The following is a 20,115-nucleotide window of genomic DNA, read 5'->3' on the forward strand; positions in this document are numbered from 1 at the left end:
TGTATTTCTTTACTCTGTTTTAGACCTCTTAGCTGTTGTTTTTACTTTTTACCTTACTTGGATTGTTTCAGTTCCCTCAGCTATTTCTTGACCTCTATTTGGACTGTTTAAAATCTCTTAGCTTTTACTTCACCTTACTTTAAACTGTTTAAGATATGTTAAAACCTTCATTTTATTGTTCTTTCCTTTACTATGGACTGTTGTAAATATCTTTATACACTTTCTGCATTGACTTACAATGTCAAAAAGCAGTTTTGGTATCTTATAGAGTGCTATGTTGAGATTGCTAGTTGTTTATGTGACATTTTATAAACTTGTTGATGTTTATGTTGATCGTTTTGTACTGTTAAAGACGTTGAAGCCTTGACAAATGTCGTGAATACCAGAATAAACAATAATTATAAACATTACAAAACTTGGGTTAGAAAATAGAAAACCTGTATGTGAAACAGATCTAGATGTTATCATTGTAATTTAACAAGATAACAACAGGGTGGGATAGGAAACACTTCATTTGTGAAGAAATAAAAATTAGTTTCTTACAATTGTTAAACAGGTAATATGAAAGATTTTCTCATTGATTGATTTCCACAGGGATGTAAAATTATGATAATCTGTTCCATTATGACCTGATTGTGGCTGAAGTGTAAGAATCTTGGCTTGATAGTTTGGCAAAAAAGTAAAATCGTGGAAGTTTGGGTGTTTCCAGAAAATGTTATTTCATAGCTTTCATCTTTTATTGTGTTTTTTATATTGAATATTTGTTGTTTTGGAAATATACCGTATACTTCCAACATAGAAAATGTTTCCAATTCCAAAGTGTTGTACTGGTTTTGTATAGGTAATAACTGTCAGCAATGTTTTTTTGTAATAATGGTGGGAAGATACAATCAGATCATTCTGAATGGCTTAATTATGTCGGCTAGGTGAAGGTCACATTAGTAACAGAACATACAAGTTTTTCTGTCATGATGATAAATTGTAAAAATACCAGACATTATACACAGTAACAAAATAGTGAAAGCAACTATAATAAGATTATTAGATATGACACAAAATCATTCTAGGCAGAAAAAATAGAAAGCAAACAATAAAAATAATTATGAGGGCTGCCCTGGAAGTTGGTGGAATTATCCTCAGGCATTTTTACTTGTCTGTTTTTAAGAAAAAGTCCAACTATTATGACGGCTGTGGCGTCATTGTCATCTTCGTGCAATAACTTTATTGTAGCCCATTATCTAAACAATTTTAAAGGTGTCAATATGAAACTTGGAATGCTTACTTAATCATGACAAGATGCAGATGCAGTTGTAAAACATTGGGGGGGGGGGTATTTTGAAAGCTATATTTTTGGAGTTATGACCCTTTTTAACAAAGAATTTTTGTCAAAATTGCTTATTAAGTAAAATATTTTCAAAACTTTAAAAGATATCAACATGTATTTGGAAGTACTTGTTGATCTTGATTTGTTTTTGATAGTTTTTTTTATCATTTTCAGTGTTTGTTTAATATATTCATTTTTAACCAGGTTTTCAATTTTGAAAATCCTGGTTATTAGATTGGGGTATGGCGGGCGGATGGGCGGATGGGCGGATGGGCAGATGGGCGGATGGGCGGATGGGCGGATGGGCGGGCGTCAAACGAAATTGTGTCCGCTCTGTAACTCTTCAACCCTTTGAAGAATTTTGATGAAACTTCAGACAAATGTTTACCACATCAAGATGACGTGCAGAACGCATGTTCCGCATGGCTGGCTCCAAGGTCAAGGTCACAGTGACATTAACATTGAAAATCCTGTCCGCTCTGTAACTTTTCAACCCTTTGAAGAATTTTGATGAAACTTCAGACAAATGTTTACCACATCAAGATGACGTGCAGAACGCATGTTCCGCATGGCTGGCTCCAAGGTCAAGGTCACAGTGACATTAACATTGAAAATCCTGTTTACATGATTTTAACTTGAAATTGTGTCCGCTCTGTAACTCTTCAACCCTTTGAAGAATTTTGATGAAACTTCAGACAAATGTTTACCACATCAAGATGACGTGCAGAACGCATGTTCCGCATGGCTGGCTCCAAGGTCAAGGTCACAGTGACATTAACATTGAAAATCCTGTCCGCTCTGTAACTCTTCAACCCTTTGAAGAATTTTGATGAAACTTCAGACAAATGTTTACCACATCAAGATGACGTGCAGAACGCATGTTCCGCATGGCTGGCTCCAAGGTCAAGGTCACAGTGACATTAACATTGAAAATCCTGTTTACATGATTTTAACTTGAAATTGTGTCCGCTCTGTAACTCTTCAACCCTTTGAAGAATTTTGATGAAACTTCAGACAAATGTTTACCACATCAAGATGACGTGCAGAACGCATGTTCCGCATGGCTGGCTCCAAGGTCAAGGTCACAGTGACATTAACATTGAAAATCCTGTCCGCTCTGTAACTCTTCAACCCTTTGAAGAATTTTGATGAAACTTCAGACAAATGTTTACCACATCAAGATGACGTGCAGAACGCATGTTCCGCATGGCTGGCTCCAAGGTCAAGGTCACAGTGACATTAACATTGAAAATCCTGTTTACATGATTTTAACTTGAAATTGTGTCCGCTCTGTAACTCTTCAACCCTTTGAAGAATTTTGATGAAACTTCAGACAAATGTTTACCACATCAAGATGACGTGCAGAACGCATGTTCCGCATGGCTGGCTCCAAGGTCAAGGTCACAGTGACATTAACATTGAAAATCCTGTCCGCTCTGTAACTCTTCAACCCTTTGAAGAATTTTGATGAAACTTCAGACAAATGTTTACCACATCAAGATGACGTGCAGAACGCATGTTCCGCATGGCTGGCTCCAAGGTCAAGGTCACAGTGACATTAACATTGAAAATCCTGTTTACATGATTTTAACTTGATTTGGCAGTCAAAGGTCATATCATCTTTGGAGGTAATTTAAAAAAGATATGATATATTATTTCATGTCTACTTTGTAACTTGTTTTTCATTATACAGAATTATCAATATAATTATAGTGAACAAATTCTTCTGTGCTGAACTCGTCCTACATTTCTCAACGGATTTTGTTCAAACTTTCACAGAAGCTTTGTCATCAAGCACCCTGGCACATATTGTCGGGGTTTTGTGATTGGATAGTTTTTGACCTAATTATTGCACTTTGTTTTTATGCCCCCGCCATGTAATGGCCGGGGCATATAGTGTTACCCTGTTCCGTCCTTCCGTCATTCCGTCCTTCCGTCATTCCGTCCTTCCGTCATTCCGTCCTTCCGTCATTCCGTCATTCTGTCATTCCGTCATCATCAGTTTCCGTTCATTATCTTAGTAACGGTTGCACACATTCAACTCAAATTTGACATATGGATATGTCATGAGAAAATACAGGTCAAGTTCGAATTTGGTCATGGTTCGATGATTTTTGGCAGAGTTATGCCCCTTTTACTTTAAAATAATATGAAATTTTCAGTTTCCGTTCATTATCTCCCCAACGATACAACACATTCAACTCAAACTTGACATATGGATATGTCATGAGAAAATACAGGTCAAGTTCAAATTTGGTCATGGTTCGATGATTTTTGGCAGAGTTATGCCCCTTTTACTTTGAAAATAACATGAAATTTTCAGTTTCCGTTCATTATCTCCCCAAAGGTACAACACATTCAACTCAAATTTGACATATGGATATGTCTTGAGAAAATACAGGTCAAGTTCGAATTTGGTCATGGTTCGATGATTTTTGGCAGAGTTATGCCCCTTTCACTTTGAAAATAATATGAAATTTTCAGTTTCTGTTTATTATCTCCCCAACAGTACAACACATTCAACTCAAATTAGACATATGGATATGTTTTTGGAATGCCCAGGCCAAGTTAGAATTTGGTCATGGTTCAATGATTTTTGGCAGAGTAATGCCCCTTTTACTTTGAAAATAATATGAAATTTACAGTTTCTGTTCATTATCTACCCAACAGTGTTACATATTCAACTCAAATTTGACATATGGATATGTCAAAGGAATGGGCAGGTCAAGTTGGAATTTGGTCATGGTTCGATGATTTTTTGGCAGAGTTATGTCCCTTTCACTTTGAAAATAATATAGATACATCTTAGGAATAAGCAGTTTAAGTTTGAATTTGGTCGTGGTTCAATGATTTTGGACAAACTTATCTTTCTTGAATGTTGAAAAAATTTTGAACTTTCTGTTTCAGCACTCATACTTTTGTGGAAAGTTTGAATTTGGTCGTGGTTCAATGATTTTGGACAAACTTATCTTTCTTGAATGTTGGAAAATTTTTGAACTTTCAGTTTCAGCACTCATACTTTTGTGGAAATGTATGTAGCCATTATTTTGGCTACAAATATGAAATATGCTATTTTCAAAAGGTTAAGACTGAATAATTTCAGTGCTTTGAACATTGTATGAAAATGGTTTGTGTTAACATTGAAAAGTTTTAAGGGCTTTGAACTGCAAATGAAAAAATAATTTGTGCAAACAAATTTGGAATTAAATATTAAAACATCTGAAATTTTGGCTGCATGCGGGGGCATCCGTGGCATGATGACACATTTCTAGTTTTCCTTATACATAATATTATAGTGAACACTTCTTCAGTGGCAATTCCTCCTACATTATTCATGTTTTACATTGCACATAGTTACATTGTTTGTTGCTTGTATTTGTATTTCAAATACAACATATTTATCTACAATGGTGATAATTGAAAACCTGGTTTCATGGCATTGCCATGTTTCTTGTTAGATACTAATTTTCTAGGATCAAAATAATTGTGCTTGTATGTTTACAAATAATAAAGTCTCAAACTTTCATGACAACATTCACATATTGTATGTGAATAAAAGAAGGAGCAAGATTTTTATTTGTAATTGAAACTAGGATGAAAACCTTGGCAAGACCTCAAGACCTTTAACCCTTAACATGCTGGTGGCATCTTAATTTTCCCATGTGACCAGTATAACATTCATGCTGAATTAATTGAATTTGACCAGCAATAAGTCAGGATTATTACCGCCCAGTTAATTTTATCATCAGCATAATGATTATCATCTGCATAATTATGAACCAGCTATTCTGATCATCAGGTAAAATTGCAAATTGACCAGTTAATTTTATCATCAAATGAACCAGCTAAATTTTATCATCAATTAGGACTATAATAAACCAGTTAATTTCATCATCAGTTAAGATCATCAATGAACCAGCTCATCTTATCATCAGTAAGGATCATTGATGAACCAGCTCATCTTATCATCAGTAAGGATTTTAATGAACCAGCTAATTTTATCATCACTATAATAAGAAAGTTAATGTTATCATCAGCTGGCATTATCTTCTTGTAGAATTTAACACCTGTATTCCTTCAAACAGTTGTTTGTGTGACATGAATTTCCAGTAATGTTTAAATTTGAAAGTAGGAATTGCAAAGATGTTGTTTTCTTAAGAATTGAAGATAAGTGGAAGATTGTTCAAGTATTTTCAGTCAGAAATGTTTATTACATAGGTTATATCATTTAAAAAAACTTTTTCTCTTGATTTAAAGATGTAATGCTCAAGTTTGTCTATCAGATTTTATATAATCTTAATCTTAATTTCTTACTGTCATTATAAGATGATATTAATATAAAACAATGAAATACCTACAGCAAATATAGCAGTCAAATGACTTTGTAGACCCAGAAGCCTATGCAACCCTCAATTGTATCCTCATTTATATTATCACCCATAGGGAATAGCATTGGATTTTAAAACCCGAAGTAATGGCCAGCCCGATGGTTAAATTCCAGCAAAATGACCCATACATTGCATGTTGGACATATCCCCCTTCCAAAAGCAAAACCACTGCAATTTGACCCTACTATGTGGGACTTATGGAATGGACAAAAATAAATGCATCCTGCAGCTGATGTTTAAAACCTCATGAAAATGCCATTTTGCTAGCATACAAAAGCTCTTAGAGTTGTAGTTCTTTTGATATCTTAACATCAACATTGTCTTTCCAGCAAATCTAGACAATTTGGCAATTTTCTTATACTTGGACTTGTTCTTACAAATACTTTCTTCTTTTACTTCTTAACATTTTACAAACAACTCCACAGATTAATATGCAGTTTTTTTACACATTTTAACATAGTTTTCAAAACATGTTTGCCAAATACAATTTTTAGAAACACATGCATTTCCATCCACACAGCAAACATTAAATTTAAATATTTTCTTGCAACAACTCAGCACAGATGTATTTGACATTTAACATTACTATGAAATATGTCAGCACATCACAGTATGGCATATCAAACTTACTGTACAATATGGATAGTTATTTCATGATGTTGTGGACCAGTCTGTTATATTAAAGGGTAAAAACAGTTATCATATTGTGTAAGTTATCACTAGGCAAGCAGGATTATAGCAATATTATAGTTTCTAAATATGGATATTAAAGTGCACTTATTGTTGGTGTAACACAGTAGGTAAGGATGTTGTCAGTTAAAATTCAAATTAAAACATCAATGGAAAAATGTGAGTTTTAAGATTGTACTTTTTCAGCCATTTTTCTGCACCTTAAAGTCTATTTGTATGTTTTGTGGCACAGCAACTTTGTTATAGATCCTCCAAACTGTTCTTGATTAAGCCAAGGTCCTTGCAGATAAGTCATCATGGCTAAGAAACATATCAAATTCTCTGCAAATTACTTGAGTTAGGTTCAAAATATTGACATGGTAGGTATGCATGAAGGAAGCTATGAATTGATTCTTTTGGTCTGTGTTAATACAATTTTTTGATCATTAACAGTCAATAAGTAAAATAAATTTCACTGAATCCCAGTATAATGTGTTAATATTGAAAATATAAGGTCTATGCTAGAACTTTGTTGTTATAAAACAGTTATTTTACAAACAAGTCAAGGACATGAAAGTAAACTAATACTGGACTAAGGTTCTAGACATTCAAGTTTACTTACATCACATAATAAGCAATAAATGAGCCCTTCAACATCAGGCACAAACAAACAAAATACTGAAAGCTTTCTGCTTCATGAGTAAAAGGAAAAAGGGTAAATGTCAGATGCATTCCTCCTCTTATTGCAACAGGATCATGTTGCACACATGTTGCTGTTAATAGTAACTAAATTTATTAGTAATGACAGAATATTGTACCTGGAACATTCCTGTATAACTGCTTGTAGATTAGTTATAATTATTCCAGAGAGTTTGGATATATTTCAGTTTTTGAAATGATTTATGAGCATTTACTAGCATTTGGATAGGTGTGTGTGGGGTTTTTATTGTTTCTTTTTTTCGGATGACTTTATGATTCTGTAAGTAATATAGATATATTACTTTTTTATTTTGAATTTTCAAGATTCTTTAGTGCTTATTTTAGTTAAACATTTTTTTTTAATGTCTGAAGACTTTTCAGGATATATTTTTATATGAAGTGTCCACATCTGTCTGACCTAGGATAACAGTAAATTTTCTTTTATGCTCTTCATTTAGTTCATGTAGTTTTATTGGGCTTAAATAGAACAATTGGGAGATCAATTGGGTAGCCACATTTTGTTAGAATGTCCATATCTCCTCAACATGATGACTTTTCAAAGATACTGAAACAAGTTCAATTTTCGCTCCAATCAGCTTATAATTATTAGAGTTATGCTCTTTTGGAAATTTTTTGTTGTTGAAATTATTGGTTTGCATATGATAAATTTTGATGGATGTCAGTAACTGTGTATTTTTTTTACATGAGAACACAGGATAAAGAAAATCCGCTGTTTGCATTTCTTACATAGATAAACTATGGCACTTAAAAAAGAAAAACATGCAAATTATAAGAAAAAAATACAATTAAAATTAAATTGAAAGTAGAGTTTTCTTGTCATTCTAACTACATTTAATTGAAAGTAGAGTTGTTCGCATCATTCTAACTATATTTGAATTGTTAACCAATCATTTTAGGATGATCTGAAATTTTTCACACAAGCATCTAGTCAAGATCTTCATCAAATGATACTTAAATCTTGATAAAAAATATTTCCAGACATATTATGTTAAAAAACCTCAGTGGTCCTCCCTTAAAGTTTGATTTTCACTGCAACATATTATTGATAGAGTTACTGCTCTTTCCAAGCAAATTTTCTGTTAATGCCTTAGCTTCCACAAGATAACTTTTGAAGAATAATAATGCTTGTATTATTATACTTAATATGTCAATTTTGATATATCAAAATAGAGTCGGAGAAGAACCTTCTCCGTTGTTGTTTAAAACTTGTTTGAAATTTATTTTTGTACACTGTCTTGCCATATATATATATTGTATTGTGTATTCACACGGGCCATGTGGCCTTATGGAATTTGAAAAATAAACTTGTCAAACTTAAACTTATCAAATGACAGGTTAAATTGATTTAAGCCTGGAGGGTTGTGTCCTTTAAAAGATAATAATATTATGTTTTTATCACTCATAGCACATATAAATGAGTAATGTTAACATTAAGGAATTTTTCCATTCAAATATGTTTTATGTCCTTTTATAACAAATTTGATTTTAATAAGCCAAATTTGAAATTTGAAATAATTGATTTTTGGAACAATAGTTTACTGTTAAGTCAATATGAAATCAAGAAAGTTCAATAAATTATCTTCTATTGATAATTTGTCATTGTGTTGCTTAAAAATAAAATAATATAAATAAAAAAAGATAAATAAAATTATAAACTTTTTTTTTCATTTTTTTTTTCATATTCCATTATTCTTGGAAAAAATATTTGTGCTGTTTACAAAATTGAATTTTCAATATGATTTGAACACATACTTTTGTCATAAATTTACCTTTAGAAGTCTTTAATGTCCCTTCCCTGCCAAAGTTCTGCCCTAAGGGGTTTGAAATTGCCTAGGAAAGAATAGTTGTCATGCAATGATGTTGACACTAACAAGAGTGCCTGTTGTCAGACCTTTGAGTCAGTCGATGAAAAGCTTCTCTTATTTAGAGTTAGCACCTCTCAAAAAAAGACAAATTGAATGATATTTCTGTTATAATACATTAACATTTTTACATGTTTTTATGCTTAATCATTCATTTCACATGTAAAATTTTGTGGAAAGAAAAATCTAATTCAGTTTTCATTACTTTAAACCCATGAAATAAAATGTAGTTAATAAAAATAATACACTAAATATTGCACTCAAACAACATGTAAATGCACCAACACTAACCACTTAACCCACAAAAACAATCATCGGGATTTGAAGAATATGGATTCATCTTTAGTTTTTCAAGTATACTGAAAACACTCGGCATTCCTGTGATGATTTGATGAATGTTTCTGAAAAATGCAAAAAGTTTGTTCTGTAAACAGTGGTATATAAAGTTAAAGCAATTAAGATATTGTAAATATGTCTGGTTCACTTTAGGAAACAATTATATTATGACCATGCCTTTTATTGTTTATTATTTGAAAACCATTTTTCAACCTCAGTAGGAGATCTGTAATATTTTATCTCATTGTTTTTTATTTGGCAATTCATTAACCTTTAATAGCCTGCTGTTGGCAGGAGGTTTGTAACCCATGCAAGCTCAGTGGGCAGTAACAAACAGATTAAACCCCTTCCGCATAACGGAAAGGGGATTTAAGGAATGGCTTCCGTCTGTCAGTCCATCCATCCGTATGTCCACACTTCCTAATACGGATAGGGGGCCATCTAACTGTAAACAAAACAAAAGAGTACTATAAAATTCATTCTGTAACAATAGAATATGGGGCCATGGCCCTCTATTAAACAATAGAAAATAACAATGGAAATGGTCCTTTATTCCTAATACCAGTCAGACAGCTGTCCATCTGTCCGTCCGTTCGCCTCCGTGGTCGAGGGGAGTCGATGACTTCTAATCCAATTACCTCTCTGGCGTGGGTTCAATCCCCGGGAGATGCTTTGGTAGTTTAGCACGTAGAAAGGTAGTCTAGTACTGGTGTAACTCTCCAGGAACGATGGTTAGGAAACCACCCACCTATATGACTGAAATACTGTTTGGAAAAGGGGTTAAATGAAACAAACAAACAAAACTGTCCGGCCGTAACACTTTCATGTCAGCTCCATACCTATTAAACCGCTGAACATTTTTTTTAAATAACTTGGCGCAAAAAATCACCACAATGAGACGATGTACAGAGCGCAATAATTTGGTTGCTACCCCCCAAGGTCAAGGTCACACTTAAAAGTCAAATGTTAAGTCTTCATTTCATAATAAAAAGTATATCTTTCATAATAAAAAGTCTACATTTTGTGTCTGCTCCATAACTTTTAAACCGCTGAAATTTTTTAAAAATAACTTGGCACAGGTGATCAGCATAATGAGACGATGTGCAGAGCGCAATAATTGGGTTGCTACCACCAAGGTCAAGGTCACACTTAAAGGTCAAATGTTAAAAAGTCTTCATTTTATAATAAAAAGTATACATTTTGTGTCCGCTGCATAACTTAGAAACTGCTGAAAATGTTTTGAAATAACTGTGCACAAGTGATCACCATAATCAGACGATGTGCAGAGTGCTACAATTGCGTTGCTACACTCAAGGTCAAGGTCACACTTTAAGGCCAATGTTAAAAAGTCTTCATTTCATAATAAAAAGTCTACATTTCATTTCCGCCTCATAACTTTTAAACCGCTGAAAATGTTTTGGATTAACTTGGGACAAATGATCACCATAATTAGAAGACGTGCATAGCGCAATTATTTGGTTGCTACCCCCAAGGTCAAGGTTGTACTTAAAGGTCAAGTGTTAAAAGGTCTACATGTCATGTCCACTTAATAACTTTTAAACAGCTGAATTTTTTTTTTGATAACTTGACAAAAGTGTTCACCATTATGAGACGATGTGCAGAGCGCAATAATTGAATTGCTACCCCCAAGGTCAAGGTCACACTAACAGGTCAAATTTAAGAAAGTCTGCATTTAGTGTCTGTCCATAACATTTAAACCCCTGCAATGTTTTTAAGTTAACTTGGCAGAAATGATCACCATTATGACACCATTGGCAGCTAGAGCACAATAATCAAGTCACAACCCTGAAGGTTAGGGTCACACTCAAAGGTCCATTGTTAAATTATCTATTTTTCATGTCTGCTCTATAACTTATTGACAATTCAAATGTTTTAAAATTACTTGGCACAAATGATCCCCACCATTACAAATTCTGCAGAGCTCAACATTCAGGTTGCTACCTCCAAGGTCAAGGTTATATGTTCTCCATAACTTTTTGACTTTATGGAAGATTTTGAATAATAGACTATGTGCTTATGATATGCATGACATAACATCAAGGTCATGGTTGGTAAAAGGTCAAGAAGTACACATTCATGTTCACTGTGGAAGGCGATTTAGCTGCGGAAGGCGATTTAGCTGTCCTTCAGACTGCCTTGTTAATATAATATTGATATGCAAAAATGCAAAAAAAAAATTCCTAATTCTTTGAATTCTCAAAGTGTTGACATGTTTTATACAGACATAGACTTGAAAATGGCACCAGTTTTGAGCCAGGCCAGTCTGACATTTGACATTGAAATCTTAAAGTCAAACTTGACAGTTCTTTTGATTTAAAGCTTTTCATAAAACAATAAAGTTTGATAAAAAGAGTATCTAAGAAGTTATGAATAACTAAGTAAAAATGAGTATCTGTGCAGAAATAGATAATGCCTAGGTCACAAAAAAACGGGCGCCCTCCGATTAAACGATTTTTATAAAATCGGCAGATTTGATTAAATCTGATACCTTGTGTGGTCATGAATGAAACAGTCGTCGGGCGATTTTTGCCGAATGGATTTTACAGAAAGAGTTGAACGGATCGGGCGGTCGCCGCCCGATGTCCGTACGGCGCCTGTGCGATTTAAAAGTGAATCGGACGGTTGCTGCGCGGGCGCCGGGCGACAATGACTTTACATTTAATGACATCCTTTATAAATCAGCCAGTTGCAATTATGCCAGCAAAGAAGTCAGCTGCCAAAGCCAAGGGGAAGGCCAAGGAGATGGTCCGTGTTGTTGACACGGAGTCACCAACGGCCAGAATCGAGGCCGTAGAAGGCGAAAATCAATCAGACATTCGCATGGACATTGAAGAAAAAAATCATGTTTACTAGTATTCAAAAGAAATTCACAAATATAATTTTTGAGGCAATTACAACTTCTTCAAGCTGAAATTACAACAAAAATAAGCAGCCCGGTCGCCGGATGACAAAACGATGACCGCCCGGTGCCTGTACATGAATCGACCGGGTACCGGGCGATAATCGTTTGACTACTTGTCTTTATTCGCCCGGTGCCCGGCCGATGTCCGCCCGGACGCTTTTAAATCGGACGGTGTTTTAGTAGAACAAGAAATCGCCCGGCGACCGAGCGATGCCCGCTCGATGATATTTATACTCAGTGACCCCAAAAATTATGGTCCGGCCGCCGTTAGCTTTTAAGTATTACTTAAAACTCGAAGGCGCCCGCCCGATGAGCAAAATTTTCAGCTGCTGCCAACCGATAGTCACTGCCGCCGGACGGACGCCTGCCGATATTGCGATTTTTTGGAGAAACAGACGCCGCCCGGCGGCATTTTCTTATTTGTGACCTAGGCTTAAGTGAGCTAAAATGAGTATCTATGGAGTAAGGGTTTAGATATTGAAAGATGAATATTAACTTTATTGGTGTTTTTAGTCTTCAGCCTTTCTCAAAATTTCTTATGTTAATGGAGAACTTATTATGTAATTTGAAAGATTTATTAAAAAGCCTTTTCAAAGAGAATTGATTCATGTGAGGATGCTAGCTCATGGACTGTTGGTGCTTCTACTGCTGAGGTCACCTTCCACCATTAAAGCTAGAAAGCTGCTACTAAGACCTGTACGGGAATATATCTATAAAACATAAGGGGAGCAGTTTGCTATAGTGGCAGTTCTAGTTATAACTGTGTTTAATGTCTACAAAATAAAAAAACAAAATGGCAAGAAGAGGGTGCAGTGACTGAGAGGACCTTTGGGTGTTTTATGGGAGCCAGCCATATACTCAAGGTTACCTTCAGTCCACACCCTCAGATATCTCTCGGACCACTGTCTACTGATGTTATTGTATAAACTTTTCTCCATACTTATATTGCACACAAAATTGTAAAACAATTCATTGAGTTAGTAAATTGAATTTTATATACTCTGTTCAATTTATTTTTAATTTACTGAAATATTAACATGCATATGAAAATGTTTTTTTGAAATTATGTGAAAAAACAGAGGATCTATCATGTGAGTGTAATGTTCCTCCCAGATATATAAGTTTTTAGTTATACTTTATGATTGAAAAAATGTTAAATTTTCTAAATTGTCTATATTTAGCCTGATATTAACTGATAAAGACTGCCGCATCCTATAAATAGAATGAATAATTTCGATTGAAAGTAGAAAACAAAACTACAGTGAAACTTTAGGTTAAAGTGTTTGAAGATAAAATTAGAACATACTGAAAGTTTAAACAAACTAAATGATACTTATTCTCTTTACAATATAAAAATATTATCAACTTGTCACATGAAATTGACATAAAATATGAGATCTAATTGAACAAATATTCTAGTATTGAAAATAACTGTATATAAGGTAAAAATGATAGCATCATAATTACACCACTTACATTTTAACCCTTATATTTTTAGAGTCACAATTTAAGGTATCACATAAATTTAGAGCTCATAGAAATGTTTTGGCATTTTGTGGCAATGTATGTCTTATGGCCAAAAGTAGTGACAATATCTTGTAAGCTAACTGATTTCCAAATATTATTATTTAAGAAAAGGGACCAGGTTAACTGACATTTTACAAGTTAAGAATGTTGACATGCTGTAGATCTACACCTCATGAGTATTGTAAAGTATATAATTATAATAGTTAAGATGTTAACATAATAGTTAAGATGTTAACAATTTCCACATATCCACTAAAATCTTACAACATGAAAAATTTCTACATGTGAGGCACTTTTAAGATAGTATAAAGCTTTAACATGATGTTAATTTGTTTATGGTTGTTGCTATTTTATTGTTGATAATGTTTAATTTCTGTATAATATAAAAAAAGAACAAGATAGCAAGAAGAGGGTCAAGTGACTGAGAGGACCTTTGGGTGTTTTATGGGGGCCAGCCATATACTCAAGGTTACCTTCAGTCCACACCCTCAGATATCTCTCAGACCACTTTCTACTGATATTATTGGATAAACTTTTCTCCATACTTATATTGCACATAAAATTGTAAAACAATTTAATAAGTTTGCAAATTGAATTTTATATACTCTCTTCAATTTGTTTTAAATTTACTGAGGTATTAAACATGTATATGAAATTGGTTTTTGAAATTAGGTGAGAAAACAGAGCTATTGTCAGGTGAGTGTAATGTTCTTTCTAGAAATACATGTCCTTAATTATACTTCATGATTTAAAAGATGTTAAATTTTAATCTATGTCTATATTAAGCCTGATATGTTGCATCCTTTAAATAGAATGAATAATTTCAACGGAAAGTAGAAAACGAAACTAGAGTAAAATTTAAGGTTAAAGTGTTGGAAGATAAAATTAGAACATAATGAAAGTTTAAACATACTAAATGATACTTATTCTCTTTACAATATGAAAATATTATCAACTTGTCACATGAAACTGACATGAAATATGACATCTAAATTGAACAGTATTGAAAATAACAGTTACTGTACATTATGGTAAAAATGATAGCGCTGTAATTAGAAATGTTTTTGCATTTTGTACCAGTGTTATTATATACGTATTTGTTATTGCCAAAAGTAGTGACAATATCTTGTAAGCTAACTGATGTCTAAATATAATTAACTTAAGAAAAGTGACCAAGTTAACTGACATTTTACAAGTTAAGAATGTTGACATGCAGTACACCTCATGAGTATTGTAAAGAATATATAATAGTTCATTTGGTGAAAAGATGTTAACAATTTCCACATATCCACTGAAATCTTACAACTTGAAAAAATTCTACATGTGAGGCACTTTTAAGATAGTATAAAGCTTTAACATGATGTTTATTTGTTTATGGTTGTTGCTATTTTATTGTTGATAATATTTAATTTCTGTATAATATAAAAAAAGAACAAGATAGCAAGAAGAGGGTCAAGTGACTGAGAGGACCTTTGGGTGTTTTATGGGAGCCAGCCATATACTCAAGGTTACCTTCAGTCCACACCCTCAGATATCTCTCGGACCACTTTCTACTGATACTGATGGAGGTAATTTTCTCCATATTTATATTGCATAGAAAAATGTAGAACAATTCAATGAGTTTGTAAATTGAATTTTACTCACTCTCTTCAATTTGTTAATATTCTTATAGATATCAAGATTGTCATGAAACTTGTTTTTAGAAATAAGAAAGAGCACATACATTTTGTCATGTGACTTACATATCTTGCAGAGAAATATAAATCCTGAATTAAACTTCATGAAATTATAACGAATAAACTTTTTTTGCTCTATATTTAGCTTGTTTTACTGATCTATCGCTAATTTGAATAAGGAAGTATAAAAAGATTATACAGAGAAGCAGATAAAACAATTCTAGTTTAAGCAATATAAAACAGTTACTAGTATTCACTTTCAATGAATATATCAACATTGTTAGATTTAAGGTATTACATGAATCTTCAGTTCATAGAAATTTTGGCATTTTGTGCCAATGTGTGTCTTATTGCCCTAACCAATGTCCAAACATTATTTACTTAAGAGAAAAGTGACCAGGTTTACTGGCATTTTACATGTTTCAAGTATGGAGGCGCTACTGGGCTATTAAATCTTTAAAACTATTGCAATGTTTAAAGTAGCTAAGTTAAATGTTTTAAGTATGGAAGAGATACTGTAATGTTTAATGTAAGAAATAACTACTATAATGTTTTTAGTGAAACATTTAAAGTAAAGAAGAGATATTTTAATGTTTAAAGTATGGAACAACTACTGAAATGTTTAAAGTATACACTGTTTAAAGTATAGAATAACTACCGAAAAGTTTGAAGTATAAAGTGGTCAAAAGCTAGATATACATACTTTTTTTCATTTTAAGGATAATCATTGCCAATATATTTGTATATTTAATGTAAAGACGTTAATTACACATGATATTTTATTTGGTATTTTAAGACAGAATAAGAATACTGTGTTTCAAAGGTTAAACCATTCTGGCACCTCAACAAGGTAACTAGCAGTTTTGCCACATATGCAATTTTTTTGCACAGGTAGTTAACTTTAGTTCTGTTTTTTTCCAGACACATTTTATTCCTCACCTTGGTTTATTAAAAGAAATTCCTTTCCTAATAAAAAAACCTTTATAAATCTTTAAACCAAATTCACAGTGTCTGTTTTTGTATCTGAATATATTTGTCTTTACCTTTATAGAGTTTAATTGCAGAGTAATGTCTTTAACCAGACATGTTTTATAGTGTTGGTTATCATAAGATAATTGTGTATGCTCTCTGATGAACATTATAGAAGAATAAGGGTTTCCCTTTGTCTGACTTCTAGTCTGCATTACAGGTCATCTGTATTATATTATAACTGCAAATCGGCTCTTACTCGGCAGTAATTAGTGAAGCCGCTATTTCATGAAGAAACCAGTGCTGATATTGAAAATTGTGATTGGCATATTTTAATTAGCCAGGTCAGGTGTTTCTAAAAAGGCTGATAACACTGTAGGAATGTGAGGATACATTCAAATTTATTACATAGATAATGCACGTGGAGCTCAGCTCGCAGAGACAAATGTGAACACAGTAACATATTGATATCCTTTAAACTCTATGAAAAATGTCAATTATTAATTGCTGACTGTTTTATATTTTCTAGAAAAAGTATGCAAAACATTATTTTGTTTCATATGACAGGAATGAATTGCATTAACAATCCTAGGTATTGTTGAAAACTCATTGTTTTACATGCCAGATTAAGTAATTGGACCCCATCCTTGTTTGTACGTGACTGCTGGGGAAAAATAATGTTATGCTTAATGAAAGAGGTGACACTTTCTATATTTTTATCTGATATCGAGTTGTAAGAGCCGATTTGCAGTTATATGGGTAAGAGTTCGATAAGACTCCCTACGGTCGTCTTAATACGAACTCTTACCCATACATAAAAGATTCCTTTAAGATAACAAAAAGCAACCCTGGAAATATTTTACAATTTTTCAATAAGGAGGTTAAGCAGGGTTTTACACTTTGTCCAAAATCCCAAAGTCCTTCAGTCTAGCACAGGGTTCCCATCATAACAATTAGAGGTACACCTAAAACTACAAATCCATGTCATGCTTTAATTCAACCTTTTGTTCCCGATTTGGCTGACATATGGAAAAAATTGAGTCATTAGATTATAGCCACAGATACTTATTGAGAAGTTTCTTGTTTTATTTGGTGAAGGCTTGGCTATAGATGAATTTGGTTGAGCTCTCTTCAACATCATCCTCTGTTGTCTTTTTTTTACCAAAGATAAATTAAGATCAGGTTGTTTTATACATTTTTGTTGACTAATTATACCAAATCCAAGAGAAGCAACTCACAAATATTATAGATATTTAATTCGTACACATTTATCTCCCTTATCAGTTAAGTGTCTGCCAAAAATTATTCTCAGTCCACTAGAACTCAGTTATGCAACTTATTTACATATAAGACAGCTTTTAATGCCCATTTAAACTGAAAATTGAGTCATATGATACCCTGAGTTTCAGTACTGAAAAGTACAAGACTACTGGTAGTTTAGGATCATATTTTATAAGTTTGTTTATAATCCTGGATATAATATCTTAGGAAAATGAATGATGAAACTGGCATTGAGAAGGTACATAATTATCTTTTATGAACAAAAAAAACAACAACAACAACAAACAACAACAAAAACTGTCATTCAATTTATTTAGATGTGTAAGCCTAGTACGTCCGTCCGTCAGTCCGTCCGTCTACAAAACTGGATCCTGTGTCAGATAACGCAAAAAGTACTGAAAATATTTTAATGAAACTTGATATATGGAAAGATGGCAGTTGGGGATTATGCACGTCTTTTCTTTTCTTCCTATGTTGAACATTATGGTTGCTATCCCAACAAATAGACTGAAAATATGGCAAATTTTACACATAACCTGGATCCAGTGATAATGCAAAAAGTACTGAAAATATTTTTATGAAACTTGATATATGGATAGATGGCAGTATGGAGATTATGCACGTCTTTTTCTTTTCTTCCTATGTTGAAAATTATGGTTGCTATGGCAACAAATAGACTGAAAATATGGCAAATTTTACACATAACCTGGATCCAGTGATAACGCAAAAAGTACTGAAAATATTTTTATGAAACTTGAAATATGGGTAGATTGCAGGCTGGAGATTATGCACATTCTTTTCTTTTCTTCCTATGTTGAAAATTCTGGTTGCTATGGCAACAAATAGACTAAATTTCAAGATTTCTGATTCTAGTTTTTACGATTTTTCACTATAAGTTCTTTATTTCATAAGGTTTTTTCTTCAAACTTTAAATATAAGTTTCTATTCATTAGCCACATCATATGTGACAAGGTTTACAACTCTAGCACAAAATTTATCAGAATTTCCTCCCTTGAACTTAGAATTTTCATGAAAAAAATGTTGTTTTCTTTTTTAACTTTCTTTTACTTCAAATTCAAAATAAACATTCATTATCAACACCTTCATTACTAATTGTTCTTTGTTATACTCACATCGTGTATGAAGTCTTGCATCTTTATTTCAAGAGTTATCTCCTTTTTAAGAATTTTGCTTTTTGTTATATTTTGATAACAGGGATGTTTAAAAAAATAACTTTAGAGTGTCCTTCAATCCGTCTGTCTGTCTGTACATGAAAACTGTTTCCTGTGATGACTTTTAAAGAACTTTTTCAACAAATTTACTTAAAATAGAGACATAAGTGAATGGCCAATGGCCCTTCAGAATGTTGCTGGGGTTCTAACCGGTAGGGACTTATGGATTGCTTGCAATACTATGATAATTGCTTGTTTGTATCAGCAGTTTTCTCTCTTTACAGAAGGTAAAAATGTACTACCTTGAATCTTTATAGAAAGAAGGTTAACTACATTGAATCAGATATCTGTATAGTATTGTAATCAGTATAAAAAAAGCTCCAGCTATGTTTCTAAGATTACATCAAAATAAAATCAATAAAAATGTTGTATAATTTATCAAATCCAGCACATTTAAATGAGGTGATATCAGAGAATTACTCATAATTGTAGAGATAAATCTGTATTTTATCAGTGTGAAAATATCAAGGTATAATGTAATGTTATTACTGATGAAATGAAGATAAAATGGAAACATCAAAATGTACTCTTTGAATTTTTGCTGAGAGTAGAATAAATTGCAATTCTATGTATTTATTCTGTAATATTCAAGAAGGTTGTGGCTATGCTTTGGTTACACATACTTATTTTGTACATGTACTTGGGGCATCCGTGGCTGAGTGGCTTCAAACCACTTGCTTCTCACTGCTGTAGGTTCAAGCTGCACAAGCGTCTTCTAATTCTTCATGTGGGGCAGCTATCTAGCTAGCTTAGGGAATGTCGGGGGTTCTACTCTGATACCTATTTGTGCCTGAAATAATGTACAGAAAGACACCCAAGGTCTTCCTCTGCCAGTAAGCTGGAAAGCCCCCATATGACCTATACTGTGTTGGTGCGACATCAAACCCAACCAAAAAACAATAATAAGGAATGTTTACAAAACAGTATGTAATAATTTTTAGCTCCTCTATTGAGAGAATAGTAGGGCTATCTTCTCACTTAAAGTGCTTAAAGTTGTGCATGAAACTTCATGTGCAACTTCATATCTCATCAACCATGAGAGATATTTGCTTAAAACCTTACAGATGCCTTTGGAATCATAATAAAATGTCACTGGACATCAGTGGCATAGCTACTATTAGGCCATGTAGGCCCAGGCCTACAAGTTGGTCAAGAAATGACATTTTCCCAAAAATACAATAAAAACAAACAGAGGTTGCGGGGGGGGG

General features: G+C 33.1%; 1 protein-coding gene across 3 annotated transcripts in view; it reads left to right on the top strand.

The window, feature by feature from the left end:
• Nucleotides 1-20,115, top strand: part of LOC132719793 (uncharacterized) — a 118,156-nt gene that overhangs the window by 14,750 nt on the left and 83,291 nt on the right. Inside the window, exon 1 of one of the 3 annotated variants that reach the window (XM_060703688.1) lies at nt 7,344-7,360. The exons of the other annotated variants lie outside the window; for them this stretch is intronic. The gene's annotated coding sequence lies outside the window, so the exon portion shown is untranslated. Of the gene's footprint in view, nt 1-7,343; nt 7,361-20,115 lie in introns of those variants that run through there. 3 annotated transcript variants of the gene reach the window in all.

Source organism: Ruditapes philippinarum, unplaced genomic scaffold, assembly GCF_026571515.1.
Source record: "Ruditapes philippinarum isolate M1 unplaced genomic scaffold, ASM2657151v2 ctg135_1_1_1_1, whole genome shotgun sequence".
In the NCBI taxonomy this organism is placed as follows: Eukaryota; Metazoa; Mollusca; class Bivalvia; order Venerida; family Veneridae; genus Ruditapes; species Ruditapes philippinarum.